The sequence below is a fragment of the Ambystoma mexicanum genome, chromosome 11 (assembly GCF_040938575.1).
Source record: "Ambystoma mexicanum isolate Mex_15411 chromosome 11, UKY_AmexF1_1, whole genome shotgun sequence".
In the NCBI taxonomy this organism is placed as follows: domain Eukaryota; kingdom Metazoa; phylum Chordata; class Amphibia; order Caudata; family Ambystomatidae; genus Ambystoma; species Ambystoma mexicanum.
In genome coordinates, this window is record NC_090934.1 from 185,449,799 (window position 1) to 185,466,981 (window position 17,183).

The 17,183-nt window shown below is 51.4% G+C and overlaps 1 protein-coding gene and 1 long non-coding RNA gene across 26 annotated transcripts in view; one reads left to right on the forward strand and one right to left on the reverse strand.

Moving 5' to 3' along the window:
- LOC138503201 (mucin-2-like) overlaps positions 1-17,183 on the reverse strand; it is a 1,598,433-nt gene that overhangs the window by 608,418 nt on the left and 972,832 nt on the right. The gene's annotated exons all lie outside the window — the stretch shown is intronic.
- On the forward strand, positions 6,397-8,696 carry LOC138504682 (uncharacterized). Its single transcript, XR_011279897.1, has 2 exons — positions 6,397-6,627; positions 7,914-8,696. It is a non-coding gene; the product is annotated as an uncharacterized lncRNA (long non-coding RNA).

Below are 17,183 nucleotides of genomic sequence, written 5' to 3' on the forward strand. Positions count from 1 at the left end.
GTCAGGTGCAAGGCTGTAACCCATATGGGCCATACCACACAAAGAGGCCAAATCTGTGAGGCACACGGGGCAGGGATTGTAAACATTGTGAATGTGAGTCATCACAGTACTCCGCCAACATGAGTGACCCAGACATCTGCATGCATTGACCATCCAAGCCCAGATCACTGTCCCACTCACCACCCAAATGTCAACAAACCGCTGCAATCCCATTGTGATACCATAGGCATGTAGAAATGCTGACCCCCAAATCATTGCTCATGCCGTCTCTCTCTCCCCCCCCCACAGGCAGCGAGCATGACAGCAAGGACCAGGAAAGCACCCGGGCCAGTACCTCCAGGGGCAGAGTCAGGGGCCGCCGCATACCTGCAAGCAGGAAGACAACACAAGCAACACCACCTGCTCCAGCAACCCCCATGGAGGGTGCACAACCCCCATTCGCAACCCTACCCATACCTGGAGTGCCGCTGGACACATGTCCCACGCTGCACTCTGAGGAGTCCAGTGTGGCTGGTGAAAATGCAGCCATGTGCCTCCTCGATGTGCCAAACAGCCCCCCATCAATATCGGGAGCCAACATGGAGGACACCAATGACATTGGCCATACCTCTGACACACCATCATACAGCCAGGTGGCACACAGCGACTCCGGGGAGAGTGATACCCCAGGGCTCACAGGGCAAGGAGTACAACCTGCCTGTCCTGTATCCACTTCCCCTGCAGAATCTCCGGGAAGGCCTGCAAGCCCAATACCAAGCCTGCCAAGCACATCGGCCACATCGGCCATGGATGTAGTGCGTTCCCAGCATCTCACAGGCCTCATTGAGGAGTTCATCAGTCCTTGGCCGGATTGCTGATGCCCTGGAAGCAGCACACCCCATATCACAGCCCCAGTGGGAGGACCCACCTTCACAAAGCTCCTCCACCCAGACCAGCCCGGTCCGTCATTCACTGCGTACATTGCGCCACCATGACATGGATCCCCCTGGTTCTGGGAGTGCACATTGACCATGCCGGCACACACATGTGGCCTATATTGTCCTAATTGAACTATTGTGGGGTTGTTGTGGGGGGAGGTGGAGGGGGGTGAGGGTGTGTGTGGGGGTTGGGGGGAGGCAGAGGGTGGTGAGGGTGTGTGTGGGATTTGGGGGGGTGAGGGTGTGTGTGGGAGTTGGGGGGGAGGGTGAGGGGGGTGGTGGTGGAGGTTTTGTTGTACACGTTAGAACTTTATTATTCAATACACCGGTTGATCATCCAAAAAAAGCAGAGTGGACATTGATCATTGTGCATGTGTCTTTTAATGTTCCACAGTGCATGGTGTACATGTATCCCCACACCCAGTGCCTGATGTCCTGTCATCCTCACACCCTCAGCTGACTAGTGAGTCAGAAATGTCCAATCAATGATTGCCGCACGGCACGTCCTTCCTGTGCATCGGCACCGTGATGCTGTCCTGCCATTCCTTCCCCCTCCCCCTCATCATCATCTGGTGGTAGCAGTTCCACGTCAGGGGGCAGTGGCACGTTCCGACGGATGCACATGTTGTGCAGCATTACACATGACATGGTGATCTTGGACACCTTCTCGTGGCTGTAGATGAGTGCCCCACCCGACCGGCTGAGGCAACGAAATCGTGCCTTCAACAGGCCAAAGGTCTGCTCTATCACCACCCGTGTACGGGTATGGGATCTATTGTAGTGCTCCTCATGCCTGTTCTGTGGGTTGCGGACCGGGGTCATGAGCCACGGCTTCAAAGGGTAGGCAGCATCACCTGCATGAGAGTGGAATGAAGGTAAGTGTTTGTAAATTCATGGTGGAGAACTGTACTAGTCTTGCATGGCAGAAGGTGATTACTGGCCATACACACATGTCCCAGGATGCATTCACCCCATTACTGGCCCGGCTATGTGTCCTGTGCAATGGAATGATGGAGGGGGTAGCTTCTTCATGATGGGTTATGGTGTGCACTCACGTCTTGTTGCATGTGCATCGTATATGCATGCAGCAGTGTTGGACTGCATTCATTGATGTGTTGTGCGAGTTTTGGTGACGGGGGGTTGGCTGTAGTTAGTAGCATACTCATCATTCTGCACTGATCTGTGCCATGGTGACTTGCAGCAATCCTATGGGTGTGCAGGACCAGTCACACGCTGTGGGATCCCTGTTAGACTCACTTCTATGCACTCCCAGGGATGACTGTCCTGTGTGGTGAGATGCAGGAGTCTGCGACATGGTGCTATTGCACTGCAGGGTGCAGGATGCCCTTACGGTGTGTAAGGGCCACCGATGAGTGGTGCATGTGTTGTGGTATTTGGGCAGGTTTCCTGTTAGTCATGTTGTGTTAGGTGTCGGCTCTAAATCATCACTGTGTGGTTAGGTAGTCATGTGCCTTGTCAGTTGCCTTGGGGAACAGTGTTCTGTGCAGTGCACATCGTGCACTGGCGTGAGCATTCCCACCCAGGTGCAGTAGGCATCCCCCCCCCTTTCCCACCCAGGTGCAGTAGGCATCTCCCCCCCTTTCCCACCCAGGTGAAGTAAGGCATCTCCCCCCCCCCCTTTCCCACCCAGGTGCAGTAGGCATCTCCCCCCCTTTCCCACCCAGGTGAAGTAGGCATCCCCCCCCCCTTCCCACCCAGGTGAAGTAGGCAGCCAACATACTCACGGCCCCAATGCACTGCCATGGCTCATTCAGGTTACTCACCAAGCAGCCAGGCACGGCGTCCGGCATGTCGCTCCATGTAGCGTGGTAGTGTGGAGTTCCGCAGGACCAAGGAGTCATGAGTTGATCCGGGGTATCGGGCATTGAAATGTGTGATGGCTTTACTGGCATTACACACCATCTGGACGTTGATGGAGTGGTATTGCTTGCGGTTGCGATACGGCACCTCCATGGCATGCGGGCCCACCAATTCAACGTGGGTGCAGTCGATGGCACCTATGCAATTTGGCATGCCTGCCAGTGCATGGAAGGCAACTTTTGTATCATATATCTCCTGGGGAGTCCGGGGTAGGGATATGTAGTCCCTTGTGTGGTTGAGGAGGGCATCCAGTACTTGGTTGAGTATCCGGGAAAATATGGGCTGTGAAATGCCATGCATGTGTCCCACTGTATGCTGGTAGGTGCCTGTGGCAAGGAAGTGGAGCACAGACACTACCTTCAGTAGAGGTGGGGGTGGCAGTGCTGATTTCTATGAGGCTCACTATATCGTCATGTATCAGGTCCACTATGGTGGTAATGGTGTCCCAGTCAAGCCGGTACAGGGTGTGGATCTGCTCTGGTGTGAGGTTGAAGGGGGAGGCTCTGATGCGGAGGATTGGGGGCTGGCGGCGTGGTAATGTTGGCTGCAACGGTAGGGCATGCTGGGCCTGTCTCACCCTCCTTCTCCTCCTGTGTATCCTCTGTGGTGGGGCTGTGGTTGTTGTTGTTGCTGTTGTTGTAGTTGCTGCCTTGCAAGCAGGGCCTCCAGCTCCAGGAATGCTGCTACAATTGGTATCATCTTGGTGTGGGAGGGGGTGTGGTGTGTGGGTGTGCTCTTTTTGCGCTGTGCCAGTCTCCAATGCCTCCACCTGTGCTGATTGAGTGCACCTGTGCCTCTTGGAAACACTGCTCATGGTTCTTAACACCTTCTCGGTGATGTCGTTATTTACTCCATGCCGGTAAGGTACTTTGTGGCCTTTTGGAGGCTGTTTTTTGCATGTCCGCATTACTTGGGATCAGCTCCGGTTTACGCCATGCTGCTAATTTTGGCATGGAATGTCGGGCGCGAGCTACTTGACCGCTATTTACGACCTTGTACTTTACGGCGCCGTAAATAACGGTCTGGTAGGGCAGAATAGTCCTTAACGGGAAACGATGCCGATAATCCTTTTCCGGCATCGTTTTCCCCTTAACTCCTAACTCGGAATGACCCCCAATATGTCTTATGGGCAACGAGAGGCTTAAAAATCTCTCCAAAACAACTCCACTTTCTTGATTAAACCTGCCGACAAGGGGGGAGGAATAGTTCTGTGGGATGTAGCGCTTTATGAAACAGAAGCACGAGCACAACTAAATAATACTGTGTTTTACAAGAAATTGGACCGCGACCCCACACCTAGAATTAGAGATGAGATTAAAAGCCTCATGGACCATGCTTTGAGAGAAAGCTGGATTTCTGTCGATGAACAGAGGTTTTTGATCAACAAGAACCCGGCCATTCCAGCTTTCTATTTACTACCTAAAATGCATAAGAACAGTTTAACACCACCAGGTAGACCAATTGTATCGACCCTCAATTCTATTCTAGAACCCCTTTCCATTTACACAGACTGGTTCTTGAGACCTTTTGTTAGGACCATGAAATCTTTTATTAAGGATACCACGAGTATGTTTAACCACCTCACAGATTTGGTGATCGACCAAGAAGATTTACTTGTCACCCTGGACGTCACAGCTTTATATACCAGCATTCCACAACCAGAGTGCTTAAAGGTAATGGAATGTTTTCTGAATGAACGCACAACAACTCGGGAAGCGGTACCCACAAATTTCATCTTAGAATGTATACGCCTCCCATTAACAGAGAACCTTTTCCTGTATGATGGCTCTTTTTTCCAACAGATACACAGCACCAGCATGGGCGCCACGTTCGCTCCCGACCTAGCGAATTTATTCATGGATGCTTTTGAGACAGCTTCCATTTACCATGAAAACAATCCTTTCAAAGGAAACGTGACCAAATGGTACCGCTATATTGATGATGTCTTTATGATATGGAAGGGTGACCATACCAGTTTGAATCTTTTTCTTAAGTGGCTGAATGAACAAAATAGCTGTATTCAATTCACCATGTCCTCTGATCTTTGGCAAATTCCTTTCTTAGATATCCTGATCAAAAAGGCCCCTTCAGGACATCTAATGAACACCCTTTTCCGGAAACCAACCGACAAAAACACTCTGTTGAAATATAACAGTTTCCATCCTTTAAGTCTTCGAGATAACTTATCGGTGGGCCAATTTCTTAGGATTAGGAGGAACTGCTCTTCAATGAGCGATTTCATTAATGAAAGTAAAGCCCTTAAACTTTGTTTAAAATCTCGTGGATATCCTAGTCGAATAGTACATCAAGCGTTCAAACGTGCTCAACATACCAACCGTGAAAGATGCTTGTTTCCAGAGAGGTCCATCAAGGAGGATAGAATCACCTATGTTACCACATACAGCCCAATAAGTAACTACCTTAGAAGGATAGTGAAGAAGCACTGGCACTTCTTAAAAACACCCGACTTTAATCCCACTGTCCCGAGATTTGCATTTAAAAGACAGAAGAATTATAGGGACATCTTGGTACATACCTACCCGGTCAAAAAATTTGCAACAACGCAGTCAACTCTTAGGGCTCTCCCACGAGTGATAGGCCACCACAAATGCGGCCGATGCTCAATGTGTGTGCTCACAAAAAATATCTCTTCCATTGACCTCAATGGAAAACTGTAGCAATTGCGTACTTTTACTAACTGTACCACAGATTAAATGCACTTGCTCTTTACTATATGTTGGTAAAACGACCAGGCCAGTGAGGCAACGTATCTGTGAACACAGGCCGTGCCTCAAAAACAAAGTGGCCAACAAACCTTTAGTGGTTCATTTCGAACTTAAAAAGCATAAATACACTGATTTCTTCTGGTTTGTTCTTGAAACTATCCCAAGTACCCCAACAGGGGAAAATAGGGAAACTAAATTGGCCCTGTGCGAGCAACGATGGATCTATACCCTGAAAACAGCACAACAAGGTCTAAATTCATCAATAGAGTGGAACACCCTCCTCTGATGCGCCCTGTATATCAATAGCATGGTTTTGCCATCTAGCATGGGTTCCCCTTGACACACATGGTCATTTCTGTTTTTCATCTGGCGAGTGATGTCTCAACAGACTTATATCTGTATTTAAAATCTGTGGTTCCCTTTCCTTTTACAATCTGAAGTGTTTGTGTACAATCTCAAGTGTTTTATCTGCGGTTGGGGACACACGATTGCACAATATTTTGAATACATCATAGTCACATTGATCTGTGCTATGTATTGCCTTTGGTTGGGGCTGTTGTTTTATCCGCCAAGATACCGTGTACGGTGATGAAGGAACAGGCTTCTCCAAATAAGTATGCAGGGGTAGCGCCCCGTATACAAAGCAATACGGTAATTCGCTTTGAAAATGTGCTGGGGAAGTCCTCCGTATACAAAGTAATACGGTAACTCCCCTTGTCTGTGTGTAGAAAATCTTGGTTTGCCGTAATAAGTTACAGCTGTGAACTTAAATTTCACGTGACACAGCACTCGCACAAACAGCTGCAAACAGGTACCATGTGACTTTGGCAGCAAGTTATAATTTGCAACTCCGCGCTGCTTGTCCTCTCCCTGCCCTGCGGCTCTGTGAAGAGGACTTGTATTCACTTGGTAGGCCCCTGCTACAGTGATTGTAAACTGCTGGAGTATTGCACAACGTTTTGCCTGCCTGTTGCTTTTGCTGTCCTAACGAAGGGATGTTTTCATTTTTCCCTGGTCTTCATTGTTTTAGAGTCTCTTGACTCTGTGAATGGCAGCCAGCACCAAATCAACAGGGTGTGACTAAGCTTTTCCTCACAACTGGGGTAAGAAACATCCCGATATTCACACTGAAACACTCAGCATTCGAGCAGAATAATAGCGGCTTCGTGAACTGATTCTTGCATTTCCCTGGTAAAAAGCGCCCCTGCCTTTCTAAACCACGGAAGCATTTAATCGCTCTGCCTGCACTGTTTAGTGTTCTAACAGATGGATGCCTTTTTTATGATCCTGTTAGGGTTGCTAATGGATTTATAGCCTCCTGATACTGAGCAGGGGAGACAGTGCAGAAAAACGCACAGTGTGTGTTTAAACCACCCACTTGAACTAGGGCAATCATTATCCCGCTTATTACACTGCAGTCACTTGCCATCAGAGTGGGGTAAGCATAACTTTTTGATATGTGTCACCCCCCTCCTCTCTTCTTTGATTACTCATTTTGTGGAGAGTATAGCCCTCAAACAGGAATTTGTGTAGACCAATGTGGTGCTAAACATGTTGACAAAGAAACTTTTTGGTGAAGGATATTGTATCCTTTCCCTACAGGACTCTTGCACATCTGTGCTAAGCGACTGTCCCGGTTGTGAAACGTGTGTTAAATCAGTAGAAAAGACACGAGGTTCCTGGTGGTAGTTGGCACCCCTGGGTCTGGGACCAATATGTAATTTGTTTTTACATCCCCAAAGTAAGGTTTGAAACACCCTGCCACAGGTTGTGGAGAGTGGTGTGACATTGAATATCTAATGCACTTTTTTTGAAATTGAAAGCGTAGGTTCTCGAGTTATTGAAAGTCATTTTAATGATTTGACATGTAATAATAATATGCTTGATGAAATATAGCTATGTTCTCTTTTCTTGTCCCCTTTCCCTCTTCTCCCTCTCTCCACCCCAACCCCTCCCTTTTTTGTTACCCTATGTATTCTGGGTTTTCAGGGCTAGGTTTTTTGACTCACCTAGCTCTTGCTCATAAGTTAAATGTGATACATGTGACCTGATGAGAGTTTCTTTAGAAAGGAACAGTATTTTGGCCTTATCCTGAATACTCTTGACCAGAGAAGTATTTGTAGAGTCTCTGCTACTACCGAGCACTGAATTAAATAAAAGAGCTAAATTTAGAATAGCTCGCTTACGTTGCCCTGATGCTATATCTCTTGTCGCAGTGACGCCTGTGCATTCATGTTTATCTGTGTAATATGGTTTTAATATCAGTATCGCGAGTGCGTTGATATGCATATTTAGCAATGTGTATTAATGCCTATGAATTCGCTTGAACCTTTGCAATAATTGAGGACTGCACTCATATGTGGTATGTGTTTTTACATATTTTTTGTAGAAAGTGGTTATGCTGATCAACTCTGGGGTATAAAGTCTTTGACCTTTTGAAGCAATCGCGTCCTGAAGATGAGAGATCTAAGACACTAGAGCTAGTGTCTGAAACGAAAAAACGGCCGACACATGTCGACATCTATCTGCAATACCCTCAACAATACCTTAGATTTAACTGTGGGATTCATATACAAACAAAGCATTTTGTGTTTGTTTGCACCCCCGTGTTCCATGAGTACTTTTGCACCTTGTTTTGTCATAGTGAAACAAAGTTTTTTTTAACAAACTATGGCCCTCATTAGGACTCCGGCGCTAAACCACGGTGGTATTAGCACCATGGTAGATGCCGGAGTCCGCCATGGTGAAATGGGGAATTACCACCCCATTCCGAGGTTGGTGGGGCGGTAATTCCCCATGTCACCATGGCCCTTCCCCATTCCCATTTCTGCCCCATAGGGCTTAATTGGAATGGGGAAGGCGGTAATTACAGTACCACAAATTGCGGTACCGTAATTACCTTCAAGGTCCCTTTGAGGGTCCCTACTTTAATGGCTGGTCCAGACCAGCAGTTAAGGCCGGGAGCCGCAAAGGGACCTCGTAGTAAGGTGATAAGGGGTTAACGGCGCCGCAGCCTTTTACGGCACCGTTAACCCCTTAACGCCAGGGTCCTAATGAGGGCCTATGTGTTGTTTAATTGTTTAATTGTGTAATGTTGTTTGTAGGGCATTTGTCGCCCCCTGTTTTATCCACACAAATATTAAAAGTGAATCTATTATTTTTTCTAATTCAATGCCTGTTTTGGGTTCATGATGTCCTTTAGTAGTAAGATGGGATGTGTCTAGTCTGTAAGTGAGCGTCACGCTGACACATTAGGGCAACGGAAAGAAGGGTAATCAGACTCACTCTCTGTTATTTCTTCTTTGAATGAATTCCCTTTGAGTTCTGATCCCCCGATAAAAAAAGTTTGGGAATTTACCTGGTTTAAGTAATCACCCCTCAGATTGATTCTGTGAAGTCTGGTAAGGTTTCATCAAGGGGGGAAAAGTAATCGGGTGGGTCCCAAAATGTGTGGTTTTTCTCGCAGACGCAATGGGAAAAAAAGTTTGCTCAGGCCTCCAGCCCAAACCGCTGGACATATTTACACCAAATGTGAACCAGGACCGGCAGCTGGGTCCCAAAAGCGTGCTTTTGTAAATTTGATAAACATATTAAATAACACAACATTACACTTGTCAAACTAATGAAACAATCTCTGGAGGGGGTGAGGGGTGATGAGGATGGGATGTGATATGGCTTTAAAAAGCCAAAAAACAGGTGTTTTTTAATCTCGGGGGGCCTCGAACAGTCCGAATGTTAGCCCTGTGATGTCCGCGAACATCTCAGATGTTCGGGGACATCCATACATATTTCTGCATTACAGGGTTGGTGAAAAGCAGTTTTGGATGGCTTATAACATTGGCGCCACTCAATGAAACTGCATGAAATCTTGCAATGTCATTTTGGACCTGTCCTGAATGGTTTTGCAAAGTTTGGTGCTGTTTCGTCAAGAGGGAGCAAAATTAGAGGGGGTTCCCTTCCTCCCCTCATTAATGTACAGAAATTCCTAAATCTCCTATTTATGTTGTGTTAGTACAAACTTCCTCCCCTCATCATTATTGTACAGAAATTCCTAATTCTCCTATTTATGTTGTGTTAGTACTTGTGTTAGTACAAACAATACATATGAAGAACCACAATGCATACAAATCAGAGACGCAAACGAGGAAAATGTCAATAACATTAAAGTTCATCATCTTGCATAAAAATAAATTGTGTGTTTGAGGCCTGCTTATTGCCCCATATATGTGCACCATGAGCTGAGACCAAACCCTAAAGAAAGTACTTTAAGAACATACAAAATGGTTAACGTCTAAGGGCCCGATTCATAGAATTTAGCGCATATCATGCACAAGCACCGCATGGCGAGAAGGGGCATGTGCCAGCTGTGGCAGAAAGAAACAATTGCACGGGCCACATATTCATGGATTACCCAAGGCATCACTAGCCGTGGCAGTGCCAATAACACCCCAACACGCCCCCGCGCGCAGTAAAAAGCCAGCGAAATGCCTAACACAGCTCAAGCCCCCGCGCCATCCCTGGCCCAGCATCCAGCCCCCCAGCCAAATTGTGGGAAAACTTGGTGTTTCCATGCGATTCTCTGAGGTGCGTCTGGGGTACGCAATGAGTTTCCACACGATTCTGCTGGGGTGGGTTGCGGTGCGCAATGAGTCCACGCACAAATTCACTTGAAGCTGACCCCTCCTGATTGGACAGCCACACACCAGCCCCCATCACCTGTGAACACACCCTGCAGGCAGGCCTCACCACATGGGACCCCCCCATCACCTGTGAACACACCACGCAGGCAGCCCACACCACAAAGGACCCCTCAGCCCCCATTACCCCAGCCTGCAGGCAGCCCACACCACAAGGGATCCCCCATCACCCGTGAACACACCCCACAGGCAGCCCATACCACAAGGGACCCCTCATCACCCCAGCCTGCAGGCAGCCCACACCACAAGGAACCCCCCCCCATCACCCGTGAGCACACCCCGCAGGCAGCTCACACCACAAGGGACCGCCCAGCCCCCATCACCCAAGTTTGCAGGCAGCCCACACAACAAGGGACCCTCCAGCCTCCATCACCCCAGCCTGTAGGCAGCCCACACCGCAAGGGACCCCCTATCACCCTTGAACACACCCGCAGGCAGCCCACACCACAAAGGACGCCCCAGCCCCCCTCACCACAGCCTGCAGGCAGGCAGCCTACACCACAAGGGACCCCCCCATCACCCGAGAACACACCCCGCAGGCAGCCCACACCACAAGGGACTCCTCAGCCCCCATCACCCAAGCCTGCAGGCAGCCCACACCACAAGAGACCCCCTAACCCCCATCACCCCAGCCTGCAGCAAGCCCACACCACAATGGACCCCCCAGCCCCCATCACCCCAGCCTGCAGGCAGCCCACACCACATGGGACACCCCCACCCCCATCACCTGTGACAGCAACCTGCAGTCAGGCCCCGTGTCATCAGACAACCCCCATCACGGCAACCTGCAGGCAGGCCCTGTGTCATGGGACACCCCCATCACCCATCATGGCAACCTGCAGGCAGGCCCCGTGTCATAGGACACCCCCATCACCCGTCACGGCAACCTGCAGGCAGGCACCGTGTCATGGGACACCCCCATCACCTGTCACGGCATTCAGCAGGCAGGCCCCATGTCATGGGACACCCCCAACCCCATCACCTGTCACAGCAACCTGCAGCCAGGCCCCGTGTCAGGGGACATCCCCACCCCCATCACCCGCCACAGCAACCTGCCGGCAACAGAGTAAGGAAGCGTCAGACTTGCACAAAATCAGAGACGAAACACCACTTGCATTAAAAATAAGAAAATATATTAAAAAAAGAATGAAATTATCAAGCATTTCAAGAAAATAAATTAAATGAGCATGAAATCAATTAAATTAATAAAAATATATTTCAAACTCAAAAATGCAGTCCATGTCCTTGAAATACTGTAAAAATCCAAACCAAAATCAAGAGAAATCCATTACATCATGGTTAAAAAAAAAAACAATCCACAAGATTACACACCCAGAAATAACTATATACAAAAAGTGGAGCAAAGTCCAATAACTCACAAAAAGGAAAAGAATAAATGAAACCAACACCTAAATAACTATATACAATGACAGCGGGCTAGTCTTTCCCCTCGCCATGCTTCCTCATAGTCTCGGCCAGGCATCATCGCACACTGCGTCCACTACCTGTAGGCGGGCCTCCGCTTCCCCCTCGAGGGCTTGCAGGGACTCTGTTAGGCAGAATTACATGCAGTACCCTTTGGGAACACTACACACAATTAAGACTACAGGTGTAAGCACAATCTCCCATTTGGTACAAGCCTGTACTACAAAGTTATATGGTAGCAGTGGCTGAGCAGCCAGACTTATCTCAAGAGGGATGTCAGCAGTACAAGATGTTACACAAAGGACTTGCACTCACAGTAGTTCAAACAAACACTATTCACGGTAAAAGAATATACATTTATGTACACAGTCAGTTGGAAAACATTCCACTAGTAAGAAACAGCTCAATATCACACTACAATACACTAAAGTATACAACCAATACTTTTCTGAACAAGTTAGGGTCCCCTGAAGTGGAAGCAAAATGACACTTCAGTAACTTTCAAAAGGGGTAGAAGACAAAGGTTAAAATAATTAAAGCACAACTACTTTCATAGGCAGGGCAAATAGTTTCAGTTCACTACAACAAGCGATTCAATTCAATAGGCCTGGGCCAAAATCAATAGTTCAGTGTCTTGGATAGGATAGCACAGTTCTGTTAGTAAACGGTTAACGGCTTAATTCATAGAATTTCGCACAAAAGTGGCGCACGCGGCTGGCGCACAGTGTCCCTGTGCGACACACTGCGCCAGCCGCTTGCGATAAAATCCATTTCATCGCACAGCGTATTCATGGATTTTAGCCTCCAAAACCAGCCATGTTGCAGAGTGGCGCAGCGACCCTGCAGCAGCGCCAGTTACGCCCCCAAGAACGCCCTCGCACAAGGAAAAGCCATCAAAATTCCCAATTCATCGCAAATGTCTGCGCTAACCCTGGACTAGTTCACAGGGCTGCCAAACAGCAAACGCCAAGCGGGGAACGTGTATTTCAGTGGTTCGCGGGAAGTTTCACACGCGATTGTCCTGGGTACGTGTACATCAGGGGTGTGTGTGAAGGAATACACGCGAAACCATCAGGGCACGTGTATTCCAGGGGTGCGCGGGAAGTATCACACGCAAATTCAGCAGGGTACGTGTATTTCCAGGGTGCGTGGGAAGTATCACACGCGATTCCATGAGGGCACGTGTATTTCAGGAGTGCGCGGGGAGTACCACACGTGAATTGGCCGTGTGGGTCCTCCCAGGTGTTCCCTCTACACCCTACACGGCCCCTGCAGGCAGCCCACACCACAGGGGACTACCCTGCACCCCTGCTCATGTCCCGCAGGCAGCCCATCCACCATGGGCATGCCCCCCAGCCAACCCACATGTCACCTTGCACCACTGATCAACAACGCATGTCTCCCAGCACCCTCACCCCCCAGCACTGTGGGGCACCTGCCAGCAGGCCCCCACACATGTCCAACTCATGTCCCCCTGCACCCCCACCCCCAGCACTGTGGTGCACCCTCCACCAGGCCCCCACTCATGTCTCCCAGCACCCCCACCCCTCCGCAGTGCAGGGCACCCTCCACCAGGCCCCACTCATGTCCAACTCATGTCCCCCTGCACCCCCACCCCCCTGCATCCAGGGCCACCCTCCACTAGGCCCCCACACATGTCCAACTCATGTCCCCCTGCACCCCCAACCCCCCAGCATCCAGGGGCACCCTCCACCAAGCCCCCACTCCTGTCTCCCAGCACCCCCACCCCCCACCAGTCAGGAGCACCCTCCACCAGGCCCCCACTCCTGTCTACCAACCCTCCACCCCCCAGCAGTGCGATTCGCCTGGGTACGTGTATTTCAGGGATGCGCGTGTAGTCTGACACGCAAATTCATCAGGGTACGTGTATTATGGGTCTGCGTGAACTTCCACATGCGATATCAGCAGGGTACGTGTATTACGGGGTTCACGGGAAGTTCCACACGCGATTGCCCTGGGTACGTGTATTTCGGGGTTGCTTGGGAAGTTCCACACGGGATTGCCCTGGGTACGTGTATTTCGGGGTGCGCGGGAAGTTCCACACGCGATTGCCCTGTGTACGTGTATTTTGGGATGCGCAGGAAGTTCCACAGGCGATTTCAGCAGGGTCTGTGTATTCCAAGGTGCGCGGGAAATTCCACACACGAATCCAGCAGCCTACGTGTATTCCGGGGGTGCCGGGGAGTCCTACACGTGAATCGGCCGTGTGGGTCCTCCCAGCTGTTCACTCTACACCCTCCACGGCCCCTGCAGGCGGCCCACACCACAGGGGACTACCCTGCACATGTCCCGCAGGCAGCCCATCCACCATGGCCATGCCCCCCAGCCAACCCACATGTCACCTTGCACTACTGCCCACCAACGCATGTCTCCCAGCACCCCCACCTGCCAGCACTGTGGGCACCCTCCACCAGGCCCCCACTCATGTCCAACTCATGTCCCCCTGCACCCCCACCACCCAGCACTGTGGGGCACCCTCCACCAGGCCCCCACTCATGTCCAACTCATGTCCCCCTGCCCCGCCCCCCTCTGCATCCAGGGGCACCCTCCACCAGGCCCCCACTCATGTCTAACTCATGTCCCCCTGCAACCCCACCCCGAGCACTGTGGGGCACCCTCCACCAGGCCCCCACTCATGTCCAACTCATGTCCCCCTGCACCCCCACCCCCCTGCATCCAGGGGCACCCTCCACCAGGCCCCACTCATGTCCAACTCATGTCCCCCTGCACCTCCACACCCCAGCACTGTGGGGCACCCTCCACCAGGCCCCACTCATGTCCAACCCATGTCCCCCTGCACCCCCACCCCCCAGCACTGTGGGGCACCCTCCACCAGGCCCCACTCATGTCCAACTCATGTCTCCCAGAACCCACACCCCCCACAAGTCAGGGGCACCTGCCAGCAGGCCCCCACTCATGTCCAACTCATGTCTCCCAGCACCCCCACCCCCCACCAGTCAGGGACACCTGCCAGCAGGCCCCCACTCATGTCCATCTCATGTCTCCCAGCACCCCCACCCCCCACCAGTCAGGGGCACCTGCCAGCAGGCCCCGACTCATGTCCAACTCATGTCCCCCTGCACCCCCAACCCCAGCACTGTGGGGCACCCTCCACCAGGCCCCACTCATGTCCAACTCATGTCCCCCTGCACCCCCACCCCCCTGCATCCAGGGGCACCCTCCACCAGGCCCCACTCATGTCCATCTCATGTCCCCCTGCACCCCCACCCACCTGCATCCAGGGGCACCCTCCACCAGGCCCCACTCATGTCCAACTCATGTCCCCCTGCACCCCCACACCCCAGTACTGTGGGGCACCCTCCACCAGGCCCCACCCATGTTCAACCCATGTCCCCCTGCACCCCCACCCCCAGCACTGTGGGGCACCCTCCACCAGGCCCCACTCATGTCCAACTCATGTCTCCCAGCACCCCCACCCCCCACCAGTCAGGGGCACCTGCCAGCAGGCCCCCACTCATGTCCAACTCATGTCTCCCAGCACCCCCCACCAGTCAGGGGCACCTGCCAGCAGGCCCCCACTCATGTCCAACTCATGTCTCCCAGCACCCCCAACCCCGGCACTGTGGGGCACCCTCCACCAGGCCCCACTCATGTCCAACTCATGTCCCCCTGCACCCCCACCCCCCTGCATCCAGGGGCACCCTCCACCAGGCCCCACTCATGTCCAGCTCATGTCCCCCTGCACTCTCACCCCCCAGCACTGTGGGGCACCCTCCACCAGGCCCCCACTCATGTCCCCCAGCCAACACGTCATCACAATCTAGATCCCTGGCCCTTATGGGCAGCCTCCACATGCCAAACACCCACTTAGAAATGCCAATTACATGATACAACCCCAATGGCAAGTATGTAAATTAAGACATGTCCCTCACATACACACAATGGGTGTCAGTGAATGTCAAAACCCATATCATGACATGCATGAAACCAATGATATGATACTACACATTGAAGCATGATGAAAAAATATGTATTAAAAGCACATAAATGGAATCAAAAATAAACAAACGAAAATGGGAATTAAAAACAAAAAGCAGCATGTCCGTGAAATAATGTAAAAGCACAAATCATAATCCAAAGGAAAGGTGTCCAAAGTCACAATTCACAAAAGTAAATCCAATGGAAAATTAAAACCAAAAACCATTGCTGCATGAGTAAAATAAAATAAAAAATTCCAACAGTCAACTATATACAGATAAACAATCCAGGGTCCATGATCCCAACAGAAGAAATGAAACCTATCTAATAACACTACCTAATAAAAAAAAACTATATACAAAAATGTGGTCCATTGTCCAAAAGGTCCAAAAAATATAAAAAAGCAAAGGAAACCTAACACTAACTACAGAACTATTTACAAGGGCAGCGGGCCAGTCCGACGGCTCACTTCGGGATGTTCCGGGCAAGGGCATCATCGAACTCCTGCTCAATGTCCCGGAGGCGGTCCTCCTCCATGGCCCAGAGGGTCCGCTGGGCCGATGACATGTTCACCTCCAACTCCCTGCGGATTGCCTCGAGGCACTCGGCCCGCCTCAGGGCCCTCCGCATGGAGTTCTCCGCCCTGACCATCGTGAGCCGTGCCTCTTCCGCCCGCTGCCGCTCCGCATCTATGGCGTGGCCCAACCGCTGCCACATGGAAGACACTTCCCGTCCTGGGTCCTCCTGCCCTCCGGCCGATGCCTGCCCCTCCGATGTCGAAGGCCCCGAGCCATCATGGCTCCCACCTCGTTGCTGCTGCTGCTGTGCCTGTGCCCGTGCCCTGGCTCCTGCTGCCTACACATCCTCCAACGACTGGGGTGCAGTCATTGATGTGGCCACCCCTGCTGGACGTCCGACTCCTGACTGTGGCAGGGATGCCTCCTCCACCAGCCTGGCCGCACCGTCAGAGGCAGCTCCACAGGGCACCCAGGTGACAAATGGGTGGGAAGATGGCACGGAGGACGACTGGCGCATTGGGTGTTCAGTTGAGGATGGGGTCGGAGCAAGCTGCAGCAAATGGAGGAATGGTGACCTGTCCCAGTAGACCGACGCAGTGAGATGAGATAACGTGCAGTCTCCTCATGAAAAGACTGCAGGTCACCTCACATGGCCCATTGACGCAACGCCACACCAGTCAGGACAGGCTCAATCCGTACCTGGATAGCCACGTCCGCAGGCAGAGGAAGGCCAGTTGTTGTGAGCTCATCCCCTGCCTGAAAACGGGTCTGGACGTAGGCATCCCTGCTGGTGCAAGATGATGCAGTGACAGGATCAGGGACAGGATTGCACACAGGCACCTCTGCGGCGGCCTGTGCTGCCTCCTGTCCCTGGTCCTGCACTGCACCACTAACCCGTCTCTGTCGCTTGCACGGCCTCCTCCTCCACCAAACCCCCCACCAACCTGGATGACTCCGTGCCATCTTCCCCCGTTGGGCCCTGTGGGGTCCCAGCTGCCCCTTCAGCTGCCGAGGAGTCCAACTCCGACCTCTGCCTCTTGGACCTCCCCGGCAGCTGCG